The sequence below is a fragment of the Emydura macquarii genome, unplaced genomic scaffold (genome assembly GCF_026122565.2).
Source record: "Emydura macquarii macquarii isolate MOO-44397 ecotype Brisbane River unplaced genomic scaffold, CSIRO-AGI_Emac_v2 contig_480, whole genome shotgun sequence".
Classification (NCBI taxonomy): Eukaryota; Metazoa; Chordata; order Testudines; family Chelidae; genus Emydura; species Emydura macquarii.
The window spans coordinates 14,796,509-14,810,068 of NW_027130617.1; the positions used below are offsets into that span (position 1 = coordinate 14,796,509).

General features: G+C 40.5%; 1 long non-coding RNA gene across 1 annotated transcript; it reads left to right on the forward strand.

The window, feature by feature from the left end:
• Positions 1 to 2,821: 2,821 nt before the first annotated feature.
• LOC137146781 (uncharacterized) lies at positions 2,822 to 13,214 on the forward strand. The gene is made up of 3 exons (XR_010918047.1): positions 2,822 to 3,552; positions 4,161 to 4,447; positions 12,692 to 13,214. It is a non-coding gene; the product is annotated as an uncharacterized lncRNA (long non-coding RNA).
• The last annotated feature ends 346 nt before the right edge of the window (positions 13,215 to 13,560 follow it).

The window sequence follows — 13,560 nt, forward strand, 5'->3', positions numbered from 1 at the left end:
GTTGTTTAGCTACGCAGTAACAAAACGATGCTCCCATTCACAGAATGTGATCCAGACAGCAGGGAGACTACACTGCTTTCCTCCTTAATGTTTATTTCTTTTTTCCAAAAGCATATTCGCTGCTGGAAAACAACAGCAAACATTTGTGCTTCAGAAACAATCTTCTCATCATTTTCTTTGTTGTAGCTATTAGTGGCCAATTGTGATTCAGTGAAACCCAGTTCAGCAAACAGATGTTCTAAAGTATATTCTCTGTAGCATGGAAACAAATATTAATGAGATAACTGAAACTATTGAGGAAAGAAAATGGTGAGCGCATATTTTCTAATGTTTGAGGTCATGCCATTCAGAGTTTTCTAGTGTTTAGTAACAATGTTAAAATATAGTATCTGGTTGTATTTATACACCACATTTGTTTGAGTTTATATATGATCTCATATAAGTCAACATAGGTAGAATGTATGCTACCGATACAGCATTCGCATGTGTTACATATATGGTATTTGTATCCAGTTAGATAAAAAAATACATTGTACAATTAATCTGCTTATTTATAAAAGTACAGTAATTCTTTAAAACATCTGTTTTACAAATAGATTGTTCTCTCCCTGATTGAAATATACAACAGATCCATTCTATAAGAGAGTCAAAAGGACAAATTAGTACATGTCTTCACTTTAAAATAGTTTATTTTAATAAGATACCCCTATATTATTACCGTGATATAGGATGCTTTACATATATAACTAAGAATCAGTTTATAAACTAGAACAGCTGGACAAGCACAAAGTTCTCACAAGACAGTACGTCACAGGAGCCATAAAATCATAGTATACCTACTTATGGCTGCCATTTAAAAACAATTCTTCTAAAGAGCAAAACTTTGTGGCCAGAGTTACAAGTCCCTGCCCCTCACCCCTAGTTTAAGTGTTTCAGCAATGATTCACTCCTTGGAGAAGAAAATCCAAAGTGCCAATATCTTTCAGTTTCAGCAAGATCCCACAAAGGCATGCTCTCTGTCTCCTGGTCCATGACACTTCTAAAGGCATGGCATGATATGAAATTAATTGATTAAAGTGCTACTTGCTTTAAAAATAAAGGCTGGCTTTTTTAAGGGACCTCAGTGTCTCCAAAGGATATAATCTCTTCAGCTTGTGTGTTTAAGTACTAATTGCACATATAAAAATGCAAATGCAAATTGTGAGGCCATTTGTGAACATTTTGGACCTAGATATTTTGTCTTTGTCTCAGCATTGCTTGCATTTTTGGGCCTGTAGTTGAATTGCAAGTGCAAGTCTAAGTGCTTGTGCTTCTAGCTACCTAATTGTTGGCACAGTTATATATCTCTGACACATTAATGCTGACCTCCATGTCAGGGGCTCTTCTGTCTCTTGACCACAAATAAAGAGACAGTAGAGGTAGAAATTCCTTGTCTGAGAGCGTTGGAGTGGTGGAGGAAGTTTGCAGGGACAGTACCATCCAGAATATCACTCCTGCATCTCAGAGTACATTAGTCTTCACCAGGAATGTTTGTCTGCTTTACCCTATGCAGTGTGATCATATCTGGCAGATCACCCTCTGGAAGGATACCAAGGGACAGTTCAGTAGCTCACCCAAGGGTCAGAGAACTATTTAAAAAGAATGGTAGAAAGAGGGCCGAGAAAGACTTTCATCCCCAAAAGGAGGTTGTATACGTTCTTCATTAGGGGGCTAGAAGGTGTTTTCAACTTAGAACAAGTAGTGAAGTGTTTTTTAAATGTTCACATGCAGTAACACTGGTGAAAAGTTAAAAATGCCTTTTTTCAATATTTTTGCAAATATTTTTGCACATCTTTGGTCCCCCTCATAGGAATGTTTCATTTGTCCCTCCTCCTCCAGTGATGAATAAGTCCCTTACATGATAGTACAAATTCCCGAAGTTTAAGGGCATAAAACCTACTTCATGATTCAAACTTGGATCTTCTCTACACTCTTGAATATAGCTGCTACAGTAAGAAACTAACTTACACCAGTCTATCACCAGGTCTTGTGATTAAGTTACTGGACAGGGACTCAGGAGATCTTGCTTCAACCCTTGGCTCTGTCAGACCTCTTGTGTAACTTTAACCTTTCTGTGCTTGAGTTCCCCCATCTGTACAATGGGGATAATTTCCTCCTATGCAGGAGAGTTGTGAAGATGAGTTTATTACTGTTTGAGTGCTGCTCAGTTACCATGGTGATTGAGGCCATGTAAGTACCTAGATCAATAGTGTATGACATGCTCCTTTCTGTAATAGTTGGATGTGTTGACCTTTAATATCAGGAATATCTTATGCCATTTGCAGGTTGTGATGGGGTGTATCAGCCACCCCCACCAGAAGGGGAGCCCTCAGCTTTTTCAGTGGCCAGATAGGTCTCTCTCCATCATGCATGCTGCACATTCCCTGGCAGGAAATGGAGGTTAAAAGCCCAGCAGAAGCTCCAGGAAGGGGTGGGACAATAGAGGGGAGAGATTGATTCCTAGAGCCTGCTGGCAGAAATGAGCCCTGCCATGCCCAGAGTGGTTTGAGGATGGCTTTACTACTTAACGCTACTGCTTGGTCAGCCCAGCCGGGTTCCAGGGCTATTTTACTGCTCAGTGAGGCTACTTACTGAGCTCTGCCACACCTAGAGAGGCTTTCAGAACTGCTTTGCAGTGTTATTTACTGAGCTTTGCTGGGCCTAGAGATGCTGCAGGACTGCCTTGCTACTTAGCACTACTGTTTGTTGAGCCTTGCCGGGCCTAGAGAGGTGGCAGCATTGCTTTGCTGTGCAGCACTACTATATGTGGGGCCCTGCCATGCCCAGAGAGACCTCAGGACCTCTTTACTGCCCAGCTCTGCTGTTTGGTGAGCTCTACCACACCCAGGGAGGCTTCAGGACTACCTCCTGCTCAGCCTGGGGGGGAGCTGCTGGACCTCACCGCACCAGGAAATGCTCTCAGACAGTGATGTGATAGACCGCCAGAGATGAGGCACAACACTTCGGGGCCTGCACGGGATGGGAGTGTACCAATGCCCCCTTGTTTAGGGGAGAGCCCAAGGCACCGTCTGTCACTGAAGTGTTTAGATCTCCACTCCCTTCGGATGGGAATAATATTCCATTCCAAAGGTGGTTAGCTCCCACTCATGGGTCATCCTAGCAACATACCGTTATGACCAACCTGATCCTGTCTTTGTGTAGCACCAGCTTTAATAATGCTTTATTATTATTTATTTGTTTAATGCCAGCATTGTGCTAGGCCCTCTACAGCCATGTATGGATACAAAGCCCCTGTCCTGAAGGGCTTTACGATCTAGGAAGACAACATACAACCTCAGGAAGAGAACGTGAAAGGACTGAAGCCAGGTGATTGTGTAGTGCATGTTTATTGGTGGTTTCATCTTTTTACTATTTTAAAAATATTAATTTGTCTGTTTAGCACTTGGCTGAGGTGGGTACTATGAGGAAGGATCTTTTGGAAGAAGATAAATTTTAAAAAAGGACTTAAAGATGGTGGAAGCATGGTAGACTGAGTCAAGGAGAAGGTTCCAGGTATGTGGAACAGCATAGAAAAAAACTGAGACAGACATGGGGCAGTGCAGCAGGGCAATTGGCCCCTTTATGGCCTGCAGAGCCAAGGAACCGTAAGCCCTGGCCTAAGGCAAAGCACAGCAGGCAGGTGTTGGGACCCAGCTGATCCAGTTAATTAGTGGCCCTGATTCTCAGTTTGAAAATATAAGGTCCTAGCTCTTTAAAGGGAGAAGGGCTGTCAGGAGAGACAAACACTTCCCCGAGCAGTGGCAGTGGCTGGATAGCCTACCTGCCTTGTGATCCTCCTGAGGCTAAAGAAGGGTCATGACCCTGGAGTTACAGGGGTGGAAATAGAGGAATCTGCAGAATCAGGTCAGGCTTATCACTTCTGTTCCTTTTTGATATTTTTTGTATTTGTGTAAGTGAAGAATTAAAAAGCTGGCCTTGAAGGCTAAAACAGAGTTGGGTGTTGGTGGCTGTTTTGTCTTCCAAGCTGATGGACAGACCTGCCAGGCAGTTTGTCTGAGAGTTTGATCCTGAGGGCCACCTAGAAGCCAGTTACAAGCTATGAAGAGAGGTTGAATGTATGCAGATGGTGGGTAAAATAAATGGCACTTTATTTTGAACAGGTGCAAATAGGGAAGGTCACAGTTGAGTTGAAACCAAAGAAGAGGAGAAATACTCAGGGCATAGATGGCGTTCATGATGGGAATTAAGAAGTACAGATGTATTCTGGAGATGTAGAGCTGAAAGGATGTGGCAGTGTCGCAGATATGTGAAAAGGCACTAACACTGAGATTGAGGAACAGGAAGAATAGTTCAGATGTCAACAGTGACAGAGGGAAGGATAAGAGATGAAGAGTTTATATGATCTAAATTGTATTGCACTACTTAAAACACCAAATTTCAGCATACGGTAAGTACCTTTCAGTATAAAGCTTGATCCATAATTTAGAACATAAAATCTGACACTATTGCAGCCTTTTCTTGAACAAAGCAGTGTGTAGGGTAGAAATTATTTTTGGGAGTTTTGGCTCTCTCTCTCTCACTAGCCGTCACCTTCTTCTTGTATTGAACCTCTAGCCATAATGCCTTGTTGGAATTTCTGGAGAATGAGAATCACAAAAACCAGTCTCATTCAGTTCATTTGTTCTTTGGATTTAGCCTCGCTGTAAATTATTATCCTGCCTTCCTTTTCATTTTGGCCTCGCATCTGAAATCTTTACCTGCAAGTTGCAGCTAAGAAGGGAGTGATTGAACTACTGTGTCATGAACATCTGTCCTCATTCGCTCAAAACAAATCTGCATCATTAACATTTACTCTATTTCTCTATCACAGCACAAATGTTAAATATATTGTGTAAAAGCCATTAGGTACAAAAGAATACTTTAAGTTTTATATAATATAGACAAAGCTGCATACAGGTCACCGAAAAAAAAAGACTTCATGTTGTTTGTTTTAAAAGTAAATGCTCTTATCTCAGCCTGAGGGGAAAAAACTTGGTAAGTCTTTTATTGTGGCAAAATGTGTTTTTTGTGCAGCAAAAGTGGTTCATGCTGCATTTTTTATGATATTTATGAACCTTCCCTTATTCTCCTGTACAATTCTGAGAGAGTGAAAAGAGATGGAAAGCTGCATGGTTTAGTCTGAATTAGTCTTGCAATTTTCTGAATGAAGTCTGGCATCTCCTAGAATGATGAAATTAATAAAGGTCCGGGGTGACTATTCTTTCTGTTCTGCTCTGTGATTTGCTGTAGGATTCACAAGGCCTGGATTTTGCTTTGACCATGAAACATTTCTGTCAATTGACATTTGGAGTAGTTGAGTGGCAAATAGCGGGGGAGGCAGAGGGGAAGTCATAGATGAAATATTATGGGATGGAGAAATCAACATGAATATAGACAAACTAGCAGTCGGCGATAGAGTTGATGGCTGGATTAGCCACTATTTCTTGTCTGTCACTTGCCACCAGACTGCTGCCATGAACTTGCTAACACTTGTTCATAGTTGGATAGTGTGTGAGAGAGAGGCTGTTTGTTTGGCTTTGGCTACACTATTTTGGTTCTGGATGAGCTTTCTGTTTCTATTGCTTTGTACATTTCTCATGTACTTGGTTTATTTCCATGTTTCCTACTCCATTCTCAAACTTGCCTGGAACAGCAGAATAGGCTCTTGGTATGGGACGTTACTAATAGTAAGAGAAGAGAGCCAGGTTCTCACAGAGAAAGTACTTTACGGGTGACCACTGAACCTGAAAACAAACCTACTGTTCCTGTTGTTTTCAGTTTCTCCAACACACCCAGTTGAAACAGTATTTAGGAGAAGAGGCGGCATGATTGACAAGACAAAAGTGTTGATAGATATAGGAAAAATGTTTATAGTTACAGTAGAAAGATTAAAAGGTTACAATGATCTGGGTGAATGACTCAAGGGATTCATAATAAAATAATCTTTTCAGCTTTAGGTCACTGGTTCAGATTCTGCCCAAGTTGATAATGACTGAAAGCCATTACCATTTTGTAAGTGTTTGTGAAATGTGGTGGTGATATCAGTCTAGTCCCTATGGAATAGATGTCTGCAGTTAGCAGTCCTGATAAACAGGCCAAGGACTGAAAAGATATGGAAATGATCACTCACTCTGAGTGGTCCTACTAGAAGGGAGCTGGGAAGGACTTTGGGGTGGATTTAGAGAGCCTGCACTTCTGTTTCTTAATTCATAGCTGATCTCTGTCTAGGAAAATTTATTCTCTCAATGTAGTACTTTCCTCAAACACGAAATTCACTTTTCAGATTTAGAGAGGAAAAAATGGTTTTAAAATCAAGAAAAAAAGATGCAAGATCATTTAATTCTTAAGCCCACAGGTTGTGATACAATTTCCATTTAAAAAAAAAAAAAAAAAAAAAAGCCTGTCGCACCTTAAAGATTAACAAAATTTCTGCAGGCATGAGCTTTTCGTGGGCTGCAACCCATTTCGTCAGATGCATGAAATGGAAATCACAGATAGGAGGTATATATGTACACACCCATCTGTGATTTCCATTTCATGCATCTGACAAAGTGGGTTGCAGCCCACGAAAGCTCATGCCTGCAGAAATGTGTTAATCTTTAAGGTGCTACAGGACTCATTTGTTTTGTCTGTATACAGACTAACAAGGTGGCTACTCTGGAAATTTCCATAAAGAGTGACATTCTCTACTGAGAAATATAGAAGAACAGATCTATAGTCTGGAAAAAGTCTTACATTTTCAAGTTTCCTTACTAAATTGTACTTGCAAATTTAGAAGCCAATAATATACCAACAATTTTTATTTTTTGTTAGAGCTAAATCTATCCATAAGCTTAAAAGCTGGTTTATAGATGAGGCTTATGAAAAGCTAGGGGAAAAAAAAGGCATTCACATATTTAATTAAAAAAATACAATGAAAGCTTATGAGTATAAAGAGCACCTGAATACAATATACAGTATAACCCCTTTTCACTGGCTGCCGATAATGCAGCTATTTTACTACAGTAGACAAATGCTCATTTCAAAAGCCAACTGCACTATAGTAATATGTGCTATTGCTTAAAAAAAAAAAAAAACTTTTTGGATTCTACTGCATTCCCTTCTTGCTCCCAATTCTTGCTTTCCCTACCCATCCAAAATGTTGGATGGCTTCCTAATATTGCCTAATCCACCTTTCCAGAGAGAGATTCTAGAAATGCAGGACTAGAAGAGGGACCTCAAGAGGTCATCTGGTTCATTCTCCTGCCAAACCAATTCTCTGATTTGTCAAGGTCATTTTGAATTCTAATCCTGTCCTCCAAAGTGCTTGTAAGCTTGGTGTCGTCTGCAAATTTTGTAAGCGTATTCTCCAGTATCCAAGTCATCAGTGGAAAATATTGATGAGTACTGAACCCAGGACAGACTTCTGCGGGGCTCTACTAGAGACATTCTTCCAGTCTGACAGCAAACCATTGATATCTGAGTGTGCTGTTGTTCACTCACTTTATAGTAATTTTATTCTAAACCACATTTCCCTAGTTTGCTTATGAGAATGTCATATGGAACTGTATCAAAAGCCTTACAAATCTGCCATCTTCAGATTCACAACCAATTCCTCCGTCAGTTAGTCAAGTCTAAAATGGCTGCCCCTCTGGTTACTTCCTCCACCTACTGAAAGAAAGTCCCCAACAGATTCTAAGATCCTAATGGAGATTTTGTTTTGCCATATTACTTTTCTAACATGTCTGGGTAGTTAAAGCCCCCTCATTACTACCAGGTTGTGTGTTTTGGATACTTCTGTTTGATTTAGAAATGCCTCATCCACCTTCTCCTCATCCTGATGTGGTAGTCTATAATAGAACACCTACCATGAAATCATCCCTGTGTTTTCCTCTTTAACTTCACCCAGAAACTTTCAGCTGGTCTGCAACTCGCCTCCTTCTGCCCCTTAGAACAAGGGAATACTTTCTTGATCTACAGTGCACCACCACCTCCATTTTTCCCCGTCTGTCCTTCCTGAACAACCTATACCCCTCTGTACTGATATTTGTCATGAGATTATCCCATAAGTTTCTGATGCCTATTACATAATAATTTTGCTTGTGTACTAAGACTTTTGGTTCTTCCTGTTTATATTCTGTACTCCTTGTATATGGTTATCTCAGATGTTGAGCAGACTTCTCTACTGTATGCCCTTTTGTTCTTTTAACCCTATTGTATTTTCCATTTCCATCCCCAACTTTCAGCCCTCTGTCAAGGTTACTTTTTTTTAAATACTTACCAGAGGGCTTGTCACTTGCCTCATCAAACCTAGTTTAAAGCGCTTCTCATGAGGTTGGTGAGTAAGCATTTGAAGATGCTCCAAAGCAGATGAATCAGGGATTGATCAATTCCAATACCAGGTTTGCTGTTGTATCTATGTGTGGCCTTCAGCAAACCTCACTTTCTTTCAATTTGTAAAATGGGGCTAATACTGCCCTAGATCACAAGTATTTTGAGAGTAAATTAATTTAATATTTGCAAAATGTTCTGAAGATGGAAAGTTCAAAGCAGCAGCATCATTATTCCCTGTCTGAAACAGTGAATTTTCCACATATTCCATGCTTCCACTTAATGCTTTCCCTCATCCAAAATATGGATGGTTCTCCAACACTACCACTCCCTTCTTATTTCAGTGGCTGTATTCCTGCATTGTCAATGACTGCCATGCCATTGTTCTCTGCTGCTCCTACCTACCTGCTAATGATGGATTTTTCTCCCAAAACTCAGGTTTCAACACTTCTAATTGTTGCTTTCCCTCTCCAAGTGAGGAGAATCACTGGATTTTCCCTGCTCCCACTAGCCAGTTCCCCATGCCAGCTGTTGAGAATGTCAGCAATGGCCAACTAATCATCTGTTTGGTCTGTCTATTCCTAATGGCTTGCTTTTTTAAATTCAATTACATAGAAGTTTGTAAAGCCCATTTGTACAACCTTAACTGAGGAATAATATTGCAGCAGGGCCCACAAGCACCATTGTAGTATATATCTTGTGTCCATGTTTGTCTTCTCTCTCTCTCTCTCTCATACCAAGGGTTTACAACTCAACTGTGAAAATCCCTTGGGGGTGAAATTTGGTAGAAAACTGCTAAATTACTAAATCTTTTTCCCCTCCCCCCAATCTTCTTTTTAAAAATAGCTTCACACAATTTTTCTTTAATTACATGAAAGATTTAAGAGTGATGGGCCAACTTGGTTTCTGAGTTTTAAAATTCTTAGATTTGTTTAATGTCAACTTTTTTCTTATAATGAAAATGTTTCTAGCACAAGTCAGACTGACACTAACTGTGGATTATATGGAAAAAGCTTTTAAAAAATTTAAGAGGCACTGCACGTGTAGGAACTCATCTTTGCCCAAAATTTTATAAGGATTGTTAGTAGGTGAAATGATTGAGCGTGCAAGCTTCTGTGGATGAAAAGCTCCCTAAGTATGCATTGATGGGGATAACCAGAGTTGTTACTGTTTGTTGTGTCAATGATTTGCAAATAATGGGTCTCTGGGAGATTTTTAAATTGCAGCTTTCACTCCAGGCCGTGGAGCTTTTTAGGATGAGCTGAGTTGCTGTGAGGTTTGGCAATCTTAAATGCACCTTAGGCAGAGGCTCTTATACTTCCACTGAGATTGTAGCAGCTGGCCATTACAATTAATCAAGTGATGTATTTTTCCTATATTTCTTCTTTTTCTTTAATATTAATGTAACTTTCACCAAGAAAAGTAAAGGAACTCATACCCTTTCACTCTCTAAATCACACCAACACATGCAGGTGTATATAAATCACAAACTGATCATGTACTGAGTGCCATCATAATTGAGGTACATAATGGGGTGAACTCAATTTTCTGTATTTGTAAATCTGTAAATGCCCGTCAGTATAGCTTTTTGGATATCTTTGTACCACTAGATCTATGTAGGGGCTGGTTACACTATGCATTACCTTTTCACTTCTAGAGACCTGGTTGCCAATGTTGTGTGGTGGTGGTGGTAATTTCATTAGCCAACCCTGCAAACCCCCCTCTTTATGGCTTCATGCATTTGCTTTGAATCTGAAGCAAACCTCAAAGACTTGATTAAAAGATTTCCTTGAACCGTATATAGCTGGGCAAAAACTTGAGTTTCAGGTCTTTGACTGTCATTTTAAACTGACTCAGTGAACTGAGGCCAAAAGTTATTTCTGGGATTTATAGTAGAAATGACTCTTGTGTAAACCACCATGTTTTGTTTTGTTTTGTTTAATTATACCCAAAACATACCCAGGGTCCACAGCATTGATTTACTGCTAGTATTTTACCCAGGCACTCCCACAAAAGTGTGTGCCACAGCAATTCAAGCACATCTGTAGGCCCAGATGAACCCATGTAACCCTGCTATTAACATTGAGAGAGAGAGAGAAGGGGGGATTCAGAAGAATGGACAGGGAACAGGCAGCAGCATCCAGATAGTGGTCAAGGGGTCCAGTCGGGGTGGCAGCAGAACACAGGCCAAAGAAACTGGGTCCCCAAAGCAGGAAAAGGAGCCAGCCAGTGAAGCAGCTGGATTGGGGTTCAGGGTCCTCTTTTCTAAATAGCCCCATTTCTATCCCAATAAGAAGTCGGCTGACATGTTAAAAAATGTCAGGGATTGGGTGTCTCCGGTGTCCACAAGGTACAGCCTAATTTTAGAGGCGTACCATAAACTTAGAAATAACTGGAAAGTGGCTTATATAAACAGGGAGAAATGTTGAATAACCCATAGAAATGAGTGATCTACTAGTACAGAATAGGTTAATTCCTTACAAAGTGATCATCCCCATCAAGAAGAGGGCCTCAAAAATGGGTGCAGTGGAAACTGGAAGATAGAGTGTAATCTTATAATGAAGCAATCTCAATCAATAGGAACATTGTGGTTGTAGATCAGATAGTGCCATGAAATGACATGCACTGTTGTTTGCCTTTGATTGCTAACTTATGGATGCAGTGGCTATGGGTACATGCCAAAAGTTGGGCAAATAAGTTTGATATATTTTGCTTTTAGTGTCTGAGTCCTACTAAAGTCAATAATACCTTCTGGGGTATCAAAATCTCTTCTTACAAATGGGTCCAGGCAGCCTTCTCATTCACTGATGCCATTTCCTCAGTGGCTGGTAGAAGAACCCAGGCCCATCCTCTACTCCAGGTTCTAGCTGAAGGACCCTCTAATCATAAACCGAGGTGTGTTCCATTCTGGACCTTACTGCCTTTTCCCTGAACCTTTCTTACCATCTGGCTCCCCGCTTTTCTCAGGGTTTGCTAGCTCAAACTCCCTCTCCCAGGAAGTAATTGTAGACTACTGTGGATCAGTAGCCCCTAAACACACTTCCTGTCCTCCACAAGTGACTGCAGACTACTTTCCTTCATTCCCTCTCTGCTGCCAAATTTTGTCTAGAAATCCACCCCAGCTCATTCTTTCTCAGATGAACTCCCTCATTATTCAGTCAGAGGAATATTTAAGCCACCTCATTCCCCTCAGCTGTATCTTTTTGGGTTAAAGGGCCCTACTTAACCTACATTAACCCCTTCAGAGCAAGTAATGAACACCCCATTACACAGAGTATTTTAACAGCTTACTTTGATCTGCTTGGCATATTTACATGTGAATTAACATATGTTTGTGCTGAATGTATGTATTCAACATTATTAGTAAAACATTCTTGGAGGAAAAACTGACATTTTTGCCCATATTCTATAATTAGGCAAAATCGTGAATTCAAAGAACATGATAGTTCTTTATGCAGAGCACATTTTTCCTAGGGAGTACTTAAGTATCTTTTTACTTTACTTTTATTTTATTTGTGTGTGTGTAAGTAAACGAGTTTATTACTGATATCTTTGGGGACACTTAACAATTAGAGCATCTGCACCTAAAAGACCACAGCAAGGGAACTGTATGAAGGGGCCATAGCATGAGGCAGCTAAGATGCCAGTGACATGCTTACACAGATAAAAGTGATGGCAATTATAAGCAGTTTGGAGCTTTTTCTAGAGGTTAACAAGTCCTTCTTCCCCATAAGCTCCTACTGTAATGCACTTTACAATCATTTCTGAACCTAATACGCATAATTCCTATGGAAAGTAATAACTACCTAAACTTCCCCCCTGCATCGTTACTACTACTGATGGGTCAGTTTTCCCTTCAGTACAGGCACATATTGTAGGTCCCATAAACATTAACTGAAAGGATAATGAACCCTTTCATTCAGGGCAAGGGACCAGTTCAGATGGTCTGTCCTTGAGAATGAAATCGACAGACCATTCTGCTCAGTGGTTTGGTAGAACTGTATGATGAACTTTTGCCCTCAACTATCAATGAAATGACTTCAAGAAACTCTCTTCCAGGTCTCTTCTTTTTTTTTTCCCCCTCACAAATCACTACAGTTTATAGCTGACCTCAGTGTGGAGTGACTTCACCTCCACGGAAGTGGAGGACTTATGCTGAATTGGACCAAAAGCATCATACAGGGTTTTTAAAATCTTAGGTCATAGGTCTGTCCTAGAACCTGCCACATCAATCAGCAAATTTGTTCTGAGTAGTGGGACAGCCTGCTTAATCCCATCTGTCTTCAATCCGTGTCTGAAATGATTCTGCGCTGCAGTGAGGATATTCCTTATTATTTTGCAGAGAAAATGAAGTAGATTTGGACTAAACTGTCTGCCACCCTGGATGCAGAGTGATTTCTGGAGGGGATGAATATCAGGTATTCTCTGAATTATGGTCTGTTATGCTCACTGAGGTAACAAGTGTTGAGTATACTTTGTGTCACAACGTGGGCTTTGCCCAGCCAAGGAGGACAGGGATGCATCTGAACTGGAGCCACAACAGTTACAAGAGAGTGAGCTGCCTGCAGAGTGTTCTCTGTGAGGGTCCCTGAACTGGGAAATTCATTCATCCACTTGATCTAAAATAGCCAACATCAGGGCACGCTGCACTGAAAGCTGGGGTTTGTATGTCAAAGGCTAGGATCCTTGGCTATAGGCATGAGGTTTCCCCTTCCCTGTTTTGTTGACATTGCTGCTTTTATGTTGTATATATGAAACACAAATATTGTATTTATTTGTATAGTATTTTTAATGTATGGCAAACTTGCCTAGAGCTGGATGTGTGCTATTTTGTGTGTTGTATAAATCTAGATAGATAAATGAAGTAATTGACGTTTGAAGAAGCAGGACAGTATACATAGTCTTTGGCAGATCTGAGTTAGGCAACATCTACACTGTGAACTAGGGAGTGATTCCCATTTCACGTAGATATGTGCACCCTATCAAGCTAAAATTGGAATGTAATTGGAGTAGTAGGGGCAGTGACAAGTGGTGGCATGGACAAAATATTCTGCTCATCTGCCCCCTAACACTGTAGATGTGTAAATTCACTAAATTTCAGCTGGACATATACACTGCTGCCTTAGGCAGGCACCCAGTCACCTTTCTTATGCCTAAGCCTAGCGCAATCCTCAAACCACATTAAAATAGATGGAGCAACATCTATCTTGC